General features: G+C 39.3%; 1 long non-coding RNA gene across 1 annotated transcript in view; it reads left to right on the forward strand.

Annotated features, from left to right (window-relative positions):
- LOC113592809 (uncharacterized) overlaps nucleotides 1-19,865 on the forward strand; it is a 48,498-nt gene that overhangs the window by 5,452 nt on the left and 23,181 nt on the right. The window contains exon 3 of the long non-coding RNA XR_008291013.1: nucleotides 4,155-4,265. This is a non-coding gene — a long non-coding RNA (uncharacterized LOC113592809). The remainder of the gene's footprint in view (nucleotides 1-4,154; nucleotides 4,266-19,865) is intronic.

Consider the following 19,865-nt stretch of genomic DNA (forward strand, 5'->3'; position numbering starts at 1 on the left):
TGGAATTAATCTCATGGAGATGGTTCCTTTGAGTTTAGGACAAAGGAAGCAGCAGAGAAGGCTTGTTGATAATGCTCTTAAATGGGCTGTGCTGATATTAGCAGCTGAAGTCTGGAGATAAGGCAGCTGGGAGAAAGGGGCTGGGCGCAGTTTTGGCTATGTGTATTCAGGCTTGGATTGAATGGTGAAAATAGTGACTATTATGACACGAAACGAGGAATTTAAAGGTCAGAAGACGTGGATTTCAGTCCCCTGCTCTACAACCTACAAACTTCGTGACATGGATCTTATTTCTTACATCTTCGATCCTCCTTTTGGTCCCCCCAAAAATGATAATGGCCTCTCAGATTAATGCTGGAGAAGAAAGTAGGATTGCCAAAATAGGGCGAACCGGACAGAGTTAACAGACAGCCTTCTAAGCAGGAAGTAGCCTGGGCAAGGGCAGCGGGGCACAGTCCCAACATGTAAAATGCAGAGGCTCAGTGCGGTGGAATCTGGTAGGGCTGACAGAGAGCAATGAGATCTAAACAGACCAGATCATAGAAGGATAGGGATACTGTGCCAGGGACGTTGCCACAAAGAACTGAAAAATCATGACTTGATTTCTCTTTATCATAGTTCTTTATTGGTTTGTTTGTTCATTTTTGGTAGTAGAGAAATGAAATGTTAGGTGTTCCGGGGAAAAAAATTAATCCAATTAAGGAAAATGTATTGAAGGGGGGAAGAGAAAAAGCAGAGAGACCAGTTGGGAGACTTTTGAAAAATGTGGTTCAAACCATTGTAATTGCAAAGGAAATGGAAGACAGTGGAGAACTATAGGGGATGGGACTAGAATTCCACATGCAGCTCTTGTCTGCATGACAGATATATACAGGCGGTGTGTGTTATCTGTTATAATTTCCTCTGCTGTGCTGTCCTTCGCAATTTGGAGATGACCCCTCTGATGGTGATTACTGTGTTGTGTGCAGCTGTGGCTGAAGAAAGCAACTTGAGGGAGCAGGATTTATCACATGAGTCAGAAGGCAGCCTTGTGGGGACAAGTCTGTAAGGCGGATTCAGACTTTCATCTAATAACCTCCCTTTCCTTTCAGAGCCTCTCCCCGCCGACCCTCCCCCCACACACTCCTCTTTCTTCCTGGGTCCAGTATCCCTGTCCTCGTGAATGACAGAATCCTAGAAGGTTTGAGCTCATAAAGGGAGAATGACAGAGATATTGACAGACTTTGGACTAAAACGAGTTTACAGTGGCAGAGGACTGGGTTCAAATTGTGTTTCTATGTTATACTCGCTGCACAAATGCAAGAGTTTCTGACCTTGGGCAAGCATAAAATACCTCTTGGCTTCAGTTTCCTCACTTGTAAAATTGTTACGCACATGCATAAATTACTCGTATCATTGTGAATTAAATAATATAATGCAAAGTGAGCATTCAGCACAATGCCTGTCCACAGAATGGAAGCCAACCAAATGGTAACTATTCCAGGAGTGTGGAGAACGCAGCTTGCTACCACACTTCACATGTTTTTCCCTCTCATTTCTCTGTCTCTCTCTCTCTCTTTGTGTCTCTGTCTCTATCTCTATTTTTGTCTCTGTCTCTGTCTGTCACTTATAGTAACATCAACTACCCTGAAGTAGGTTGCCCTCCACAGATAGCACCTTTCCCATTTGGATATTGAGGAGATACCATACTAGAGAGTGGCATAGTTAATGTTAGGTAAAAGTAGGGAGCTAGGTGGCAGGTAGCCATTGCAGATTCTACTCTCCGACTTTAGAAGCAAACATCAGAGACCGGTTAGATTGTGCATGGGCATCGAATGATACAGATCTTTTAAGTGAACCATTTATTTTAAAATAAAAATACAGCTTCAAAGGCTTATTTCTCACAGGAGAAAATCTGTGAAAAGAGGAATGGTTAATTATGGCTGAGATTGTGGTTGTTTTTTCAAATATTCTAGTCAATTGGTCTAAGTCTAAGTCAATTGGTCTAAGTCAGTGGTTCTTAACCTGGAAGCGACTTTATCTCCAAGGGAACATATAGCAACGTGTGGAGATATTTTTGTTTGTCACAACTGGGGAGGGATGCTACTGACATCTAGTGACCCAGGGATGCTGCTCCTTCAATACACAGGATAGCATTTTCAGGACAAGGAATTATCTGGTCCTAGAATGTCAATAGTGCAATGGTTGAGAAACTTTGGTCTAAGCCAATCCTGGTAATTCTTCCCTTTTTGCCATTGATGGTTTCAGGAATCCAGCCAAAAGCCTGTTGAGTGTATTATATCCTGTTGATGCCTAGTATTCATCTTGGGGTCCACATACCTACTTAATTGGCTAAAGGGAAGAATAGATTTCAAAGTCAGGAATCTTGTTTTCCTACTAGATGTAAATAAGGAAGTACAACACCCCATTTTCTGTCGGCCACAATCTTGTGACCTTTAGCACAATGAGCCTGAGGATAAAGTGTATCTTTTGAAGACAGCAGAGAAGACAGATGGAAATAACTCAGGTTCTTGAAGACGTTGAATCTATTTACCCTCAAATCTATCTCAAGTCTTGAATTTCATGCTGTGAAATAATAAATACCATTTTTGTATACGTCAGTTTATAGCAGAGGTCTTCTTTTTCTCACCTGCAAACATGATTATACAAGCAAAAACTCTGAACAAGCGGTCTCACACTTTTCGAGGAGTTTTGCCTTCTTTTATGGATTCTCTTGCTTGGAATTCAATAGTTTCCAGGCAATATATTTCTCCAATTTAATATCCTGGCCTACCAGTATTAGGCAGCTCTCCTTTCTTCAATTTTCGTGATGGAGCTTAGACCTGTTAGGATTCAACATACACAAAAAAATGTAATGCCAAACAAGAACAAACGGAAAATAAACACAGGAGAAAAACAAAGTGATATTTTCTGTTTAATTTTAAAGTTTATTTATTTTGAGACAGAGCAAGAAAGAGAGCAAGCCTGTGATGGGGGGAGGGTCCGAGACAGAGAGAGAGAGAGAGAGAGAGAGAGAGAGAGAATCCCAAGCAGGGTCCTCACTGTCAGTCCAGAGCCTGACACAGGGCTTGAAGCCATGAATCGTGAGATCATGACCTGAGCCAAAATCAAGAGTCGGACGCTTAACTGATTAAGCTACTCAGGCACCTCAACAAAGTGATATTTTCAAATGAAAGTTGTTATAAAGTCTCTGATCCCAAAGGCTGTCACAATTCAACTCAATTAAAAAGTATTAAGTATCTATTAAGAGAAACTGAGAACTCTGCTAGGGGCTAAGGGTACATTGATTAGAAAAGGCAGAATTCTTTTTTTCATGAGGAGCTCATAGTCTTATGTAGGGAGAGAGATGAGTAAGGAGTTAATGAGAGTATGGAAAGATGGGTCCGGTAACAGTAGGTGGAATAAGGAAGAAAGACAGCCCAGAGGAAGGAATGATTTAGCTGGCCACTTTTCTGTTTTCTCCCTCTATGTCCTGATCTATTTTTAAGTGTACAATTCCAGCATACAATTCACCTCATAGAATTATCTCCAGCCATTTTGATCTCTCTATGATCAAGAATACAACAGATAAATCTTCATCATACAACATCATACAACAGATAAATCGTCTATACTCATTCTTTTTGTTGCTTTCTGGTTTGAGAAACATCGTGGACAATGGCGCCCTGATTGACTGTACGTTTCAGGAAAGAACACCAACCAACACCACACCCACCTGGGTGAGGAAGGATGAGTAGAGCGACCATGCTTTACCTTCATTACAATTCAATGCAAAACAACAGATGATATGCAGTGATCAAGATAATGTGATTGAGATCACAAAAATTATACAAACACCGATGCAAGAGAGTCACCCCCTCATAGACCCACACTAGGGGCACACAGTAGAAATGCAAAGAGAGATCAACAAAAACATATATTTCTGAGGAAGAATCAATAAAAGTTAATGACTCAAGAAATGGAAAAGAGGGTGGGGAAAAATGGAATCCAGCATTTGAATCACAGACAACTTGGAGAGTGTGTCTTAAGAGTGGGTAGGGAGCAAGGTAAGAAGAAGCCAGTTTAAGAGAGTAATGACAAATTTGTTCTGATCACATTACCTTCAAAAATCTACTAAGATTGCAGCTTACTTTGGAAGTATTGTCACATTCCAGGACTAATTAAAAGAAGAACAAATGAGACCAGACATAAGGAGGGAAACTTAAGAAAAAAGAAAGAAGAAACAAGTCTTTTCCAAACTCTATCAACCAGTGGTCAAAGATATGGTGAGTTAATATGTTTCTCCTGTTCCCCCCCCGCCCACCATTTCTGTCAAGCATAAAAAATAGACCAATTTGTCACTGCGTCTGCATAATGTCAGGATAAGAGTGTACTGTTCCCTTCCCTTAGCAGAGGTCACTCGAAAGAGTGTCTCCAAGATTGTCTGAAGGAAAACAAATGAGCAAGCCCAGAAATTGGAGGCGAGGTGCCCTGCTGTGGCGGGGGAAATGCCGAGATGATGACTTTTGGAAAATTGCATCGGGTTTATCCAACACAGGACTGTTTTAATCACTGCACCGGGGGACCTGCTTCAAGGACGGATGGATAATGCATGTTTCAGAGAGGCTGATAGGGAGATAGTGCGGATCCTCAAATGTCTTGAACAGGCCATTAAGTGAGCAAACGTCCTTGCACATCTGCTTGGGGGTATGGGACTCAGAATTTCAAAGGAAACTTCAAGGTTCCCCTATGGGCTCAAAGGAGCACTTGGGGAGGCAGACTCCAGCAAGACTCTGGAGAGAGAAAGGAGGCATGTTCTTCTGCAAAGTCAAGCCCAGTCAGGGCGTAGCACCCCCTCACTGCCCACCCTTATCCACTGGGAGTAACTGGAAGATGGATGACTGATATGCAGACGAACAGATACTCTGACACATACAATGACCTTGCTACATTCTCATCTCCAAACCTTCCGAATCTTTCTTATGGAACTGAGGTGCCAAGAGTTTAGGGAGGCACAAGGGATGGGGTGAATTTAATGGAATGGGGAGAGGCTTTGGCATTAAATTATCCAGGTTCATATCCCAGCTTTGTTCTGAATTATTTGTGCAACCTTGGGCAAGTCACTTAATCACTCCAGGTCTGGGTTTTGTCTTGCAAAGTAGGAAAAGGAGTTCCTATCTCATGACACTTGCAAATCTATGATGTTACACAAATATCAGTTTCTGTTATTGTTATTATATATGCATGTATATAATATAGTATATATATATTAGCGAGGGGGTTGCTCTTGTGACCATCAAAATGTCATAATTTCATATCATCTCCCTGGGTCTTGATTTTCTTTTTTGTTAAATGAGGTAGCCCTTTGATTAATGATATGCACAATAGTAACAGTAGAACAATATTTAAGGAGCTTTCACTATATGCCAAAACTATTCTAAACACTATATCTGTATTTACTCAAAACTTAGCTTATGCTGTATGTACCATTGTCTCCATTCTGAGGTTGAGAGAAATGACACCTAGAGAGAGTGAGCTTCTCATCCCAGGGCACACCACTGGCAGAGCTGGGATGTGATTTCAGACATTGTGGGTTGTTTCGTTTTGCTTTGTTTTGCTTTTAGAGAGAGAGATAGACAGGCTCTTGGGTGGCTCAGTCGGTTGAGTGTCCGACTTCGGCTCAGGTCGTGATCTCATGGTTCTTGGGTTCGAGCCCCACATCAGGTTTGCTGCTATCAGCCTGTCGGCAGGGAGACCTGTTCAGATCCTCTGTCTTCCTCTCTCTCTCTGCCACTCCCCCACTCACTCTGTCTCTCTCTCTCTCAAAAAATAAACAAAACATTAAAAGAAAATTAGAGAGAGAGAGCAAAAGTGCAGGGAGAGGAGCAGAGGGAGAAAGGGAAAATCTCAAGCACACGGAGTGCAGAGCCTGACATGGGGCTCATCTTGGGGCTCAATCCCACGACCCTGGAGTCATGACCTGAACCGAAATCAGGAGCTGGACACTCAACAGACTGAGCCATCCAGGTGCCGCTGATTCCAGATATTGTGACTTCAGGGCGTCTTCTCTAACTTCTCCAGCACCTGGCCTGATATTATGTGGCAACAGAATAACACGGAGCCTGGAAACAGACTCTTTGCAGGCCTATCTCTTGGTGTTAGGAATATATCTTACCCTCCAAAAAAAGTCTTATAATTATCTTATGGAGAGAAGTCCCTGATGCCACTGGCCGCTTCTCTTGATATTTTTACCTGCAAGGCTAGGAGGGAAATTGCTTCAATTTGAGGCAAAGAAAACAGCATTTGTAGAGAAACTTCTGAGGAGGGAGCCATAGAGCCATAGATTGTATCAAAGTGGAAGAGACAAGAGAGCCCATCCAGATCATTTCTCTCAACTTTAAGATGGTGAAACTAAGATACAAAGGTGGGGAGAGTCTAACCCAAGCTCACACAGTAAGAAAGGAGCAGAATAGGGGCTGGGACCTTCCTGATGCCCAGGTTCATGCTCTCTCTTATGCTACATGCTCGGTCGGCATTGGACACAGAACTTAGCATGGCATTGAGCCCCTGCTGTGAATTTTTATGTGCATGGGATTAAAACACGATGATCAAAATACTAATATATTTTCATTTACAGATTGGAAAAGCTGGCTTTGAATAAGGTGGAACACCTGTATTGAAACAAACACTGGGTTAATTGCTTAGTCCAAGGTTGGGTACGCAGCAGATATTTGATCAATACTCTTAAGTTACACTGAATGTCTTGGATAGCATTCATGTGACTCTTTCGTTCATCTCCTAATTGTCTCTTCCATCTCAAATCCTCAACAGTCAATGCTTTAAGGACACAATCTGATGTCCCCATTATTTTTGAATCAGCAAGTGGATCATCTGCCATTTGATGAGCAACTTGGAATCAAAAAGACTCCTCCTATGCTATCATTGAAAGGAGGCCTTAACATAATTCCTGGCTCGTAGCAACTCTCCATAAACATTAGCTACTAGCATTGTTGCTCAGGGAACTCATAAGGGTCTCTGTGGATAAATGATGATGAATGAAGAATGCCTATTTTCCCCAGGAAGCCCCCAAGTAAGGGAGAAATTGTCACATAACAAATAATTATAACATATTACAATTATTAATGATGAAAGCACACAGGTGGAAATCACACATGCACATACTTCTGTTCAAAAACTGATGTTTTCATGAAGTTCTAAATTATCCAAGCCCTATGCTTTCTCCTTCTGGTTTGCTCTTACTGGAGTAACTTTCCTTGCTCCTGCTCACCTATCAAAACCCTATTCAGCATTTCCTCCCTGTGAGCCTCACTTTGAGCTTGCTTCCACAGCTTTGAATAATTAACCAACTACCCTCTTTTAGAATCCACCTGAATTTTACAAGCAGCGATGAAGTTCCACACTAGGAAGGGGCTGATTCCTGGAGATTATTCATGCTGAATTTCGGAACTTAGTTTGTAGACTGAATGCAACAGGGATCCTTCACTGGGTTTCAAATGAGATTTGTGTTTTAGAAAGATGTTGCTGCCAGCAACATAGTTATTAGAAAGGAAGGCAGAAGTTGCAAAGTGGAGGGAAGTATTGGGAGGCTATTGGTATAACATAGACGTGACCCAGGATTCCCACCTGTGGGTATATACCCAAAGGAAACTAAAACAAAATACTGAAGAGATATCTGACTGCCACGTTCATTGCATTTTTCACAATAGCTACAATATGGAAAAACCTAAGCAATGGATAAAGAAGATATGGACAAATGGATAAAGAAGATATGATATATATGTAACTGTATGATATATAGAACTGCATATATATATATATATATATATATATATATATATATATGAACACATATCATATGGAATATTCGTCATAATGGAGTATTATCCAGTCATGAGAAATAAGGAAATCCTGCCATCTGCAACAACATGGATGGAATTTGAGGGCATGGATGATAAGTGAAATAAGCCAGACAGAGAAAGGTCAATACTGCGTGGTATCAGTTACACATGGAATCTAGAAAAAAATGAGTAAAATTCACAGAAACAGTAGAATGTAGTAGAAAGTTGTTGCCAGGGGCTGGAGGTTGGAGAAATAGAGAGGTAAAAGGGTACGGGTATAAGATGAATGAGGTCTGAATATCTAATGTATAATGTATGGCTATAGTGGATAATTGTATTGCATATTGAAATGTGCTGAGTAGAACTTAAATGTGCTCACACACACAAAAGGTAAATATGTGAGGTGATGGCTGTGCTAATAAATGGGGGGATCTTTCACAATGCATAGGTATATCAAATCATCACAACGTACATTTAATTATCTTGCAATTTTGTCAATTATACCTCAATAAAGCTGAACAAGAAGTATTGTCTTTAGAACAGATTTAGAAAAATATATAATTTAGGTTTAGTGGTTTATCTTGCGCTTACTTAAATCCTGCGGATATTGTCTTGAACATTTCAGTAGTGAAATCAAGACAATAAAGAACCAGTAAATTAAAAAAAAAATTTTTTTTAAAGAAGTAACATAGGCAAGAGATAACGGAGGCCCGAATAAATGGTGAAAGAGGGGAGAGACAGACAGAAACTTAGGAAATGCACCTGACAGGACTTGGTGGGAGATTAGACGGAGGAGCTGAGTGGGGGTGAGCGGGAACCCTCCTTCCGCGGGGTGATGAAACGTGTATCCCAGCAGCCTCCTCCCCTCTCTTTTGGTGCCACCTTCCTTCCAGCACTGGAATTCCACTGCCCCTCCTTGGTGGGGGCTGGAACCTGTAAAAGCAGATTGCTCTCTTTCCAGAGCCAGCTACGAATGGGGATCCTGGCAAAAACCTTTCTCCTCCACCTCTCAAACCTGCGGTGTTTATCACTTGAGCTATTTGTCTTTGCCGAGCGAACATGACCATCTGTTACTATAACCCAACTATGAAAAAGAGATGCTTTTATTTTTCCCTATGTCATTTTGTACTGCTGGGGTGACACCTCAAGGAAGAAAAAAAGGCAGAAAGCAACAACAAACGGCATCAGTGATGAAAAGGGTGAGCCAAGGCTTCCATTCCTCACACATTTTGCAAGTAGCCACATAAAAGGACCCACGAAATGTGTGGTAATATCAGTGCAGATAGTTATCCAGCTGTCCGTGCACATCGTAGCCCTTACAAGTGACTTTTTTTCTTAAATTCTTTCCTTTTTTTTTTTTTTTTAATCTCCTCATCTGGCAACAAATGTTATAAAAGCAGGCTCCAAGGTCAATAACTTTTCTGAGTCTCTCTTTAACACATAGTACCTTAGCCCAGATTATTTAACTTGTCAACTCAACCCCTCTGCAATACAAACTCAACCTACTTTTCCTTCAAAAACTTCCACTTTTCCTCCTCAGGTATTGAAGCCCGTACCAAATGCAATTACCGCTAATTCTCAGGACAAGGGATGCTCTTTTCTAGATCTGTTTTCTTAGTGCAGAATATCCTTTTCCTGCGTCCCCTCTTGACTCTCAGCTCCAGCCTCACTGACCTCGTTTCCATTCCATAAGGGAACCACACTCCCTCTCTCTTCAGGACCCTTCCTCTCCCTCACTCCCCCCCACCCCTTAACCCAGTTAATGCAGATGTCAGCCCAGGTATCGCTTCACGAAGGCAGTAAGCCTTCCCCGATGATGCTTCACCATCCCCACCGAGTTCTGTCAACTCACACTGTACTTTTCTTATTACATAACGGCTATAGTTATTTGTAATAACATACATATGCAATTATTTGATTCATAGCTATGTCTTCTGTAGACTGTAAGCTCCATAATTCCCACCAGTGCATACAATAGCATCGTGCCGGGTACACAGTAAGATCTCAATGCGTACATAGTGAATAAATGAAACATTAGAAAAGTTAATGGACTAATAAATGGATGTAAAAAATCTTACTTGCTCCTGGGGTGCCTGGGTGGCTCAGTCAATTAAGCGTCTGATTTCAGCCTACGTCATGATTTCACGGTTCCTGAGTTCAAGCCCTGCATCGGGCTCTCTGCTGTCAGCACAGAGCCTGCTTCCGATCCTCTGTCCACCTTTCTCTCTCTGCCCCTCCCCTGCTCACCCTCTCTCTCTCTCTCTCTCGAAAATAAATAAACATTAAAAAAAATCTTGTTTGCTCCTCAAGGATCATCTCAAATGCCATCTCCCCTATACAGCTTTATCTTATGCTTTCTGATAGCCACAATCTTAAAAGTGTTGAAAGTGATTTCTCAGTCATTTGGACATTTAAAACATTTTTGTTGTAGCTCCCTTGTGAAATGTTTGGGAGATGGCTTCTGTTGCAACAGGGATGCTATTTTTGACTTTCTGATTAATGGCAGATTCGAAAGCAAAAGCTTCCCTCAAAAAAAAATGGGCTTCCCTTTTATTTTCTGGGGTTAGGCAAAGATAAGGCTTCTGAAAGCTTTTCTGGCCTCATCCATTAAGTAGAGCCCTCTAAAGCACCTCTGAGGTATGTTCGGATTTTGTGTACTTATTTAAGTGCTTCATTTAAAGATAAGGAATCTGTGATCCCTAGAAGTCATCAGCAACTTCATGGCTGAGTTTGGGCAAGAACCCAGGTCTGCTGACTTCTAGTCTAATCGTTTCTTTAATATCTGTTTATTTTTGTATAAAAACAAACAGATATGGCTGAGAGAGAGAGAGGGAAAAAAACACAGCTTATGTATTACCTTCGATTGCAACACATACCTAAAATGGGACAGACATAGACATTATTTATCCTGGATGGTGGATTCCAAGTTTAATAAAGCAAGCCTTCTTGCCAAAAACTGGCAGGATGATTCTCTATAAAGTTGCAAAGAATCGCTAAATTAGCCACATCCATCACACATTGACATGTTCCTGGGATGACACAACACCACGAACAAGAGGCCCTAATTTAGATGTCATTAATAACCAAAACAGATCTTACGAAGCAGAATACTCATGCAAAGGCTTTCACAATTTTAGAGCTTCAACTTGCTTTGGAATCAGTACATATTTTACTTTAATATATATGTGCAGGACAGATGGTAATTGAGGCTGTCTTAGGTTCAATCCATTTTAGCAAGACGGCATGGTTTGTTGGGAAGACGTCTGCTCTGCCACCAATTTGCTGTGTAAACTTGGACAAGTCGACTCTCTTCTCGCTTTGCCATTCGTAAAATAAACTCTTGGATTTCAGCTTAATGGATAGTTTCTCCATAAATAACCCAAAGTCTGTGCAGTTCACTTGAGCAAACAGTTAAGTCCTACAGCGCTGTAGCTGGTGGCTTAGACACAGGTGAGCAAAGCCTAATTCCTGACTTCAAGGTGCTCAGAGCCTAAAGAACAGGGCTGATCTATAAATAGCCACCTTAAATGAGAGTAATAGAAAACAAGGGAAACTCGATGCCATGCCAGGAAACAGAAAGAACCTATAACTCTGGATAGAGAGGAGCCATTTAAATGGCTGAAATAATACGATGTGGAACTCTTTGCCAATACACTCTAAAATATCTAGAACATTATTCTCTAAATAAATACAAATTATCAAGGTTGATGGAAGCATATGTTGAAAGTCTGAAACGCATAGTGATCATAGGCAAAATGTGCAAATCATCCAAGCAATATAGACACAGTGCAGAGCTCAGACTTTTTAATGGAAAGATTTCTAAATCTTTAAGAAACCCAGTTCCTATGTAACTTCTAGACATCCTAAGTGCCTAAAAATGGAGGGATGCTTTTTAATATATTTTATGAACTTGTAATAAAAACTATACTTATTCCAAAATGTGAGAAATATAATATATAATTTTATCTACACTTAGAAATGGAAACCAGCATGAAGAAAATGCTATTCAATCAGTACCGAATGGGGCACCTGGGTGGCTCCGTTGGTTGAGGGTCAGACTCTTGATTTGGCTTAGGTCATGATTTCATGGTTTTTGAGGTCCAGCCCTGCATCAGGCTCCACGCTAGCAGTGCGGAGTCTCTCTGGGATTCTCCTCTCTCTCTCTCAGAATAAAGAAACTTTAAAAAATAAAGAAATCAGGACCATGACTGCCAGTAATAGCCACATGATGAGGATCAGTGATTTCTCAGACAGATAATAATGATAAAAACTGGACAAAATGAATAACCACCACCATTTGGAGACACTACAAAACAGTACACAGCAGCTCAGAATGGGGGAAGAGGTTATACCTACAGACTGCCACTGAGCCACAAAAGAACTGTGATGCCACGGCTTTCTTACCTACTAGTGCTGCACAGCCCATACAGAGCTCCAGTTGTAGGAAAGTGGAAGCCTTCTCGGCTGGACGTGTTAGAGGCATGAATGAAAACTGTTTCAGGAAGCAGAAAAGTAAGGGAAAAGCCTTAACTCATGAAAACCACACAGAGCACTGAGCCCCTAAAAAGCTAGGTATAAAGTCTGCCCCAAACTTCCGCTGACCACTAAGGAGCTCCGTGTCTAAAAAAGCAATCGCCTGAGGCCAAAGACCCTGAAAAAAGATAAGAGTTGCTGCAACCACAGGGAGAGAGCACTCAGTGTGAGAACAGCCAAGTTAAGTGTGGATTCAAACTGATAATACTCAGAAGAACACGACAGATTCCATAATCCCTATAACCAACTTTTCAACCAAAAATTTCCAAAAATGCAAAAACCCAAAAAGTATGAGCAATATGTAAGAAAACAAACAAAGCCATAAAACCCAGTCAATGGAAACTGACTCTGAGTGCATTCAACTTCTGGATTGTTGCAGGCAAAATCATCAGCATGACTAATATAAATGCATTCAAAGATTTAAGGGGAAATAAGTTTGGGGCTCCTGGGTGGCTCAGTCCGATAAGCGTTCGACTTCAGCTGAGGTCATGAAATTGTGGTCCGTGGGTTTGAGCCCCGCCATCAGGCTCTGTGCTGACAGCTCAGAGCTTGGAGCCTGATTCTGATTGTGTGTCTCCCTCTCTCTCTCTGCCCCTCTCTTGCTCGTGCTCTGTGTCTCTCTCTCAAAAATAAACATTAATTTTTTTAAAAAGGAAATAAATTTGAAGAATTAAAAGGAAATGTGGTATTAATGGGTGAATAGAGAAATCAAAACTATGAAAAGGAATTTTTTAAAAATCTAGATCTGAAAATACAACACCTAAGATGAAAACATAAATCATTAAATAGGCTTGATGATAGATTTGAGATGGCAGAAGAAAGAATCAGTAAATATGAAGAAAGATCAATAGAACGTGCCCAATCAAAATAACAGAGAAGAGACACATGGAAAAATATATAAAAAGCCTCAGAGACCTATGGTCAGTATTGAGCAGTCCAACAAATGAACTCCCAGAATGAGAAGACAGCATGGGGCAGAAAAATAGTTGAAGATATAATGGTCAAAATTTCCCCAAACTGTAGAAGAAAACACATTAATTTACAGATCCAGGGATCTCAACAACCCCCAAGAAGTATACAGATGAAAAACAAAACAAAATGAAACATGTAAGTAAATCACAGTAAAAATACTAAAAGTCAAAAAAAAGAGAAAAATTGCAAGCAGCAAAAATAAAAACAACACATTACAAGCAGAGACACAATGGTGATTAACAGCTGAATTATCACCAGAAACAATGAAAGGCAGAAGATATTGGATTCAAGTATTTAAAGCGTTGAAAGAAAAAAAAAGATGTTATAAAGACACTCTCAGATAAACAAAAACTGACAGAATTCATTGCTATTGTACACAATTTAAGGAAATGTTAGGAGAAATCTTCCAGGTTGAAAAGAAATTCTATCAGATAGTGACTTGTGTATATAGGAAGGAATGAAGAACGCTGGAAATGGTAAAAGTATGTCTATATATATTTTTCTTCTTTTAAGTTTAAGTCATCCAAGAATTAGATATCTCGATGGGTTAAGATGTGATCGATTATTTTAAGGAAATGTTTATGAAGAATTAATAAGGAGAGAAGTTGAGTAGGCAGAGAGCCTTGAGACTATAGTGCAGCTCCAGCATCTATGAATAAAGAGAACAAAAGATGGATGGAAATGTAACATAATAATTACATTAACAAAAGATGGATTGAGAAAGCTCGGCCCGCAGTACATTTCTGAGAAAATTTCAGCCAGGCTGCCTGTCAGAGTAATCCCACCTTGGGCAGAAATGCACCAGCACTAATTTTTCTAGCTTGCTCAGTCACTGGTTATGAGAAGCCTGGGGGAGGCATGACCTCAGTGTTCATGGGAACATCACTGGAAGGTGTCAGTTAACTATGCTCCCCTCGGCATGTAGTTTTAAAGGAGATCAAATCAATGCATCTCCATGGTCATCATACTTGATTCCTTTAAAGATACATGGCTATTTAAGGCAAAAATTGTATCATGAGCATTGTTGAGTGTAACATACCTGTGTAAGTATGTAGATATAGATGTAGATATGTGTCTAGAGAGCTACAGATAGGTGTTATAGATAATTTAGGTATATGGATAGGTTTTATAGGAAACACAGGTATTATCTTTATTGATTTACCTATCTATTCATATGGCAACATATATGGCAAAATACTCCATAGGCTAGAAGGGGGTAATCAGAAATGTACTGTGGCCGGAATAATCTATTTTTTGTTTTAGCCAGAAGAAATCCAGTATTAATCTTAAGTAGATTGTGATCATTTAAATAGATATATTGTAATTTCTAGATCAAGCAAGAATAAAAATGAAAGGAAATGTAGCCAAAATTCAGTTGTGGATTTCAAATGGTATACTAGAAAATATTTGCTTAACAAAAAGGGATGAAGAGCAAAACAAGGAATACTTGAAAACAAATAATAAAACTGTTAGACCTAATTCCAACTATTTTAATAATTACATTAAGTGTAAATGAATTAAATATTCCAATCAAAACCTAGATTGCCAAATTCAATACAAATGTGAGATTCAACTATATGCTGTCTACAAGAGATACTCTTTAAATACAAGGACACAAATAAGTGGAAATTAAATTTACAGAGATAGGAATCTTGCATGCAGTAAGTATAAGAAATCTATAGTAGTTATATTACTATCAAAGTAGACATTAAAACAAATATATTTCTAGACAAAAGGAGAGATACTTTATAACAATGAAAGGACTACAATAAAAATATAAAAATATATTATTTATAGATGTTTAACAAAAAGACTACAAACTGCATGAAGCAAAAACTGGCAAACTTTAAAGGAGAAATAGACAAACATTATATCTGAGATTTCTTTTTTTTAATTTTATTTTTTTTAATTTACATCCAAATTAGTTAGCATATAGTGCAACAACGATTTCAGGAGTAGATTCCTTAATGACCCTTACCCATTTAGCCCATTGCCCCTCCCACATCCCCTCCAGTAACCCTCTGTTCTTTCTCCATATTTATGAGTATCTTATGCTTGTCCCCTCCCTATTTTTATATCATTTTTGTTTCCCTTCCCTTATGTTCATCTCTTCTGTCTCTTAAAGTCCTCATATGAGTGAAGTCATATGATATTTGTCTTTCTCTGACAGACTAATTTCACTTAGCATAATACACTCCAGTTCCATCCACGTCATTGTAAATGGCAAGATTTCATTCTTTTTGATTGCCAAGTAATACTCCATTGTATACACATATACCACATCTTCTTTATCCATTCACCCATCGATGGACATTTGGGCTCTTCCCATACTTTGGCTATTGTGGATAATGCTGCTATAAACATGGAGGTGCATGTGTCCCTTCGAAACAGCACACCTCTATCCCATGGATAAATGCCTAGTAGTGCCATTACTGGGTCGTAGGGTAGTTCTATTTTTAATTTTTTGAGGAACCTCCATACTGTTTTCCAGAGTGGCTGCACCAGCTTGCATTCCCACCAAGAATGCAAAAGAGATCTCTTTCTCTGCAACCTCGCCAACATCTGTTGTTGCCTGAGATGTTAATGTTAGCCATTCTGACAGGTGTGAGGTGGTATCTCATTGTGGTTTTGGTTTGTATTTTCCCGATGATGAGTGATTTGAGCATTTTTTCATGTGTCGATTGGCCATCTGGATGCCTTCTTTGGAGAAGTGTCTATTCATGTCTTTTGTCCATTTCTTTACTGGATTATTTGTTTTTTGGGTGTTGAGTTTGATAAGTTCTTTATAGATTTTGGACACTAACCCTTTATCTGAAATGTCATTTGCAAATATCTTCTCCCACTCTGTCGGTTGCCTTTTAGTTTTGCTGATTGCTTCCTTTGCTGCGCAGAAGTTTTTTATTTTGATGAAATCCCAGTAGTTCATTTTTGCTTTTGTTTCCCTTGCCTCCGGAGACGTGTTGAGTTAGAAGTAACAGAAAGAGAAATCAAGGAGAAATCTGTTGTTGCAGCCAAGATCAAACAGTTTTTTGCCTGCTTTCTCCTCAAGGATTTTGATGGCTTCCTGTCTTACATTTAGGTCTTTCATCCATTTTGAGTTTATTTTTGTGTATGGTGTAAGAAAGTGGGCCAGGTTCATTCTTCTGCATGTCACTGTCCAGTTTTCCCAGCATTACTTGCTGGAGATTGTCTTTATTCCATTGGATATTCTTTCCTGCTTTGTCAAAGATTAGTTGGCCATATATTTGTGGGTCCATTTCTGGGTTCTCTATTCTGTTCCATTGATCTGAGTGTCTGTTCTTGTGCCAGTACCATACTGTCTTGATGATTACAGCTTTGTAGTATAGCTTGAAGTCTGGGATTGTGATGCCTCCTGCTTTGGTTTTCTTTTTCAAAATTGCTTTGGCTATTCGGGGTCTTCTCTGGTTCCATACAAATTTTAGGATTATTTGTTCTAGCTCTGTGAAGAATGCTGGCGTTATTTTGATAGGGATTGCATTGAATATGTAGATTGCTTTGGGTAGTGTTGACATTTTAACAATATTTTTTCTTTGTATCCAGGAGCATGGAATCTTTTTCCATTTTTTTGTGTCTTCTTCAATTTCTTTCATAAGATTTCTATAGTTTTCAGTATATAGATTTTTAACCTCTTTGGTTAGATTTATTCCTAGGTATTTTATGGTTTTTGGAGCAACTGTAAATGGGATTGGTTCCTTGATTTCTCTTTCTGTTGCTTCATTGTTGATGTATAGGGATGCAACTGATTTCTGTGCATGGATTTTATATCCTGCACTTTGTTGAATTCATGAATCAGTTCTAGCAGTTTTTTGGTGGATTCTTTAGGGTTTTCTATATAGGGTATCATGTCATCTGTGAAGAGTGAAAGTTTGACCTCCTCTTGGCCAATTTGGATGCCTTTTATTTCTTTGTGTTGTCTGATTGCAGAGGCTAAGACTTCCAATACTATGTTGAATAACAGTGGCGAGAGTGGACATCCCTGTCTTGTTCTTGACCTTAGGGGGAAAGCTCTCGGTTTTCCCCATTGGGGATGATATTAGCGTTGGGTCGTTCATATATGGCTTTTATGATCTTGAGGTATGATCCTTCTATCCCTACTTTCTTGAGGGTTTTTACCAAGAAAGGATGCTGTATTTTGTCAAATGCTTTCTCTGCATCTATTGAGAGGATCATATAGTTCTTATCCTTTCTTTTATTGATGTGATGAATCACGTTGTTTTGCAGATATTGAACCAGCCCTGCATCCCAGGTATAAATCCCACTTGGTCGTGGTGAATAATTTTTTTAATGTATTGTTGGAGCCAGTTGGCTAATATCTTGTTGAAGATTTTTGCATCCATGTTCATCAGGGAAATTGGTCTCCTTTTTAGTGGGGTCTCTATCTGGTTTTGGAATCAAGGTAATGCTGGCTTCATAGAATGAGTTTGGAAGTGTTCCTTCCATTTCTATTTTTTGGAACAGCTTCAAGAGTATAGGTGTTAACTCTTCCTTAAATGTTTGGTAGAATTCCCCTGGAAAGCCATCTGGCCCTGGAGTCTTGTTTTTTGGGAGATTTTTGATTACTAATATTGGGAGATTTTTAACTACTAATTCAATTTCCTTACTGGTCATGGGTCTGTTCAAATTTTCCATTTCTTCCTGTTTCAGTTTTGGTAGTATATATATTTCTAGGAATTTGTCCATTTCTTCCAGATTGCCCATTTTATTGGCATATAATTGCTCATAATATTCTCTTATCATTGTTTTTATTTCTGTTGTGTTGGTTGTGATCTCTCCTCCTTCATTCTTGACTTTATTTATTTGGGTCCTTTCCTTTTTCTTTTTGATCAAACTGGCTAGTGGTTTATCAATTTAGGTAATTCTTTCAAAGAACCAGCTTCTGGTTTTATTGATCTGTTCTACTGTTTTTTGGTTTCGATAGCATTAATTTCTGCTCTAATCTTTATTATTTCCTGTCTTCTGCTGGTTTGGATTTTTGGTTGCTGTTCTTTTTCCAGCTCTTTAAGGCATAAGGTTAGGTTGTGTATCTGAGATCCTTCTTCCTTCTTTAGGAAGGCCTGGATTGCTATATACTTTCCTCTTATGACCACCTTTGCTGCACCCCACAGGATTGGGTTGTGGTGTTATCATTTTCATTGGATTCCATATACTTTTTAATTTCCTCTTTAACTTCTTGGTTGGCCCATTCATTCTTTAGTAGGATATTCTTCAGTCTCCATGTATTTTTACATTTCCAAATTTTTCTTGTGGTTGATTTCGAGTTTCATAGCATTGTGGTCTGAAAATATGCACGGGATGATCTTGGTCTTTTTGTACTTTCTGAGGGCTGATTTGTGTCCCAGTATGTGGTCTGTTCTGCAGAACGTTCCATGTGCACTCGAGAAGAATGTATATTCTGCTGCTTTAGGAGAAATGTTCTGAATATATCTGTTAAGTCCATCTGGTCCAGTGTGTCATTCAAAGCCATTGTTTCCTTGTGGATTTTTTGATTACATGATCTGCCCATTGCTGTGAGTGGGATGTTGAAGTCTCCTACTATTATGGTATTACCATCAATGAATTTCTTTACATTTATGATTAATTGATTTATATATTTGGGTGTTTCACATTTGGTGCATAAATGTTTACAATTGTTAGGTCTTCTTCATGGATAGACCCCTTAATTATGATATAATACCCTTCTGCATTTCTTGATATAGTCTATTTTAAAGTCTAGATTGTCTTATATAAGTAGGCCTATTCTGGCTTTCTATTGTTGACCATTAGCATGATAGATGGTTCTCCAACCCTTACTTTCACTCTGAAGGTGTCTTTAGGTCTAAAGTGGGTCTCTTGTAAAGAGCATATAGATGGATCTTGTTTTCTTATCCATTCTGTTACCCTATGTCTTTTGATTGGAGCATTGAGTCCATTGACATTTAGAGTAAGTACTGAAAGATATGAATTCATTGCCATTATGTTGCTTGTAGAGTTGGAGTTTCTGGTGGTGTTCTCTGGTCCTTTCTAATCTTTGTCGCATTTGGTATTTATTTATTTATTTGTATTTTCATCTTTTCTCCCTTCAGAGAGTCCCCCTTAAAATTTCTTGCAGGGTTGGTTTAGTGGTCACAAACTCCTTTAATATTTGTTTGTCTGGGAAACTTTTTATCTCTCCTTCTATTTTTAATGACAGCCTTGCTGGATAAAGAATTCTTGGCTGCATATTTTTCTGATTCAGCACATTGAATATACCCTGCCACTTCTTTCTGGCCTGCCAAGTTTCTGTGGCTAGGTCTGCTGCAAACCTGATCTGTCTTCCCTTGTAGGTTAAGGACTTTTTTTTCCCTTTGCTGCTTTCATGATTCTCTCCTTGCCTGAGTATTTTGTGAATTTTATTATGATATGCCTTGTTGATGGTCAGTTTTTGTTGAATCTAATAGACCTCTGTGCTTCCTGGATTTTGATGTCTGTGTCCTTCTCCAGGTTAGTAAAGTTTTCCACTATGACTTGATCACATAACCCTTC

This window comes from Acinonyx jubatus, chromosome D4 (genome assembly GCF_027475565.1).
Source record: "Acinonyx jubatus isolate Ajub_Pintada_27869175 chromosome D4, VMU_Ajub_asm_v1.0, whole genome shotgun sequence".
In the NCBI taxonomy this organism is placed as follows: Eukaryota; Metazoa; Chordata; class Mammalia; order Carnivora; family Felidae; genus Acinonyx; species Acinonyx jubatus.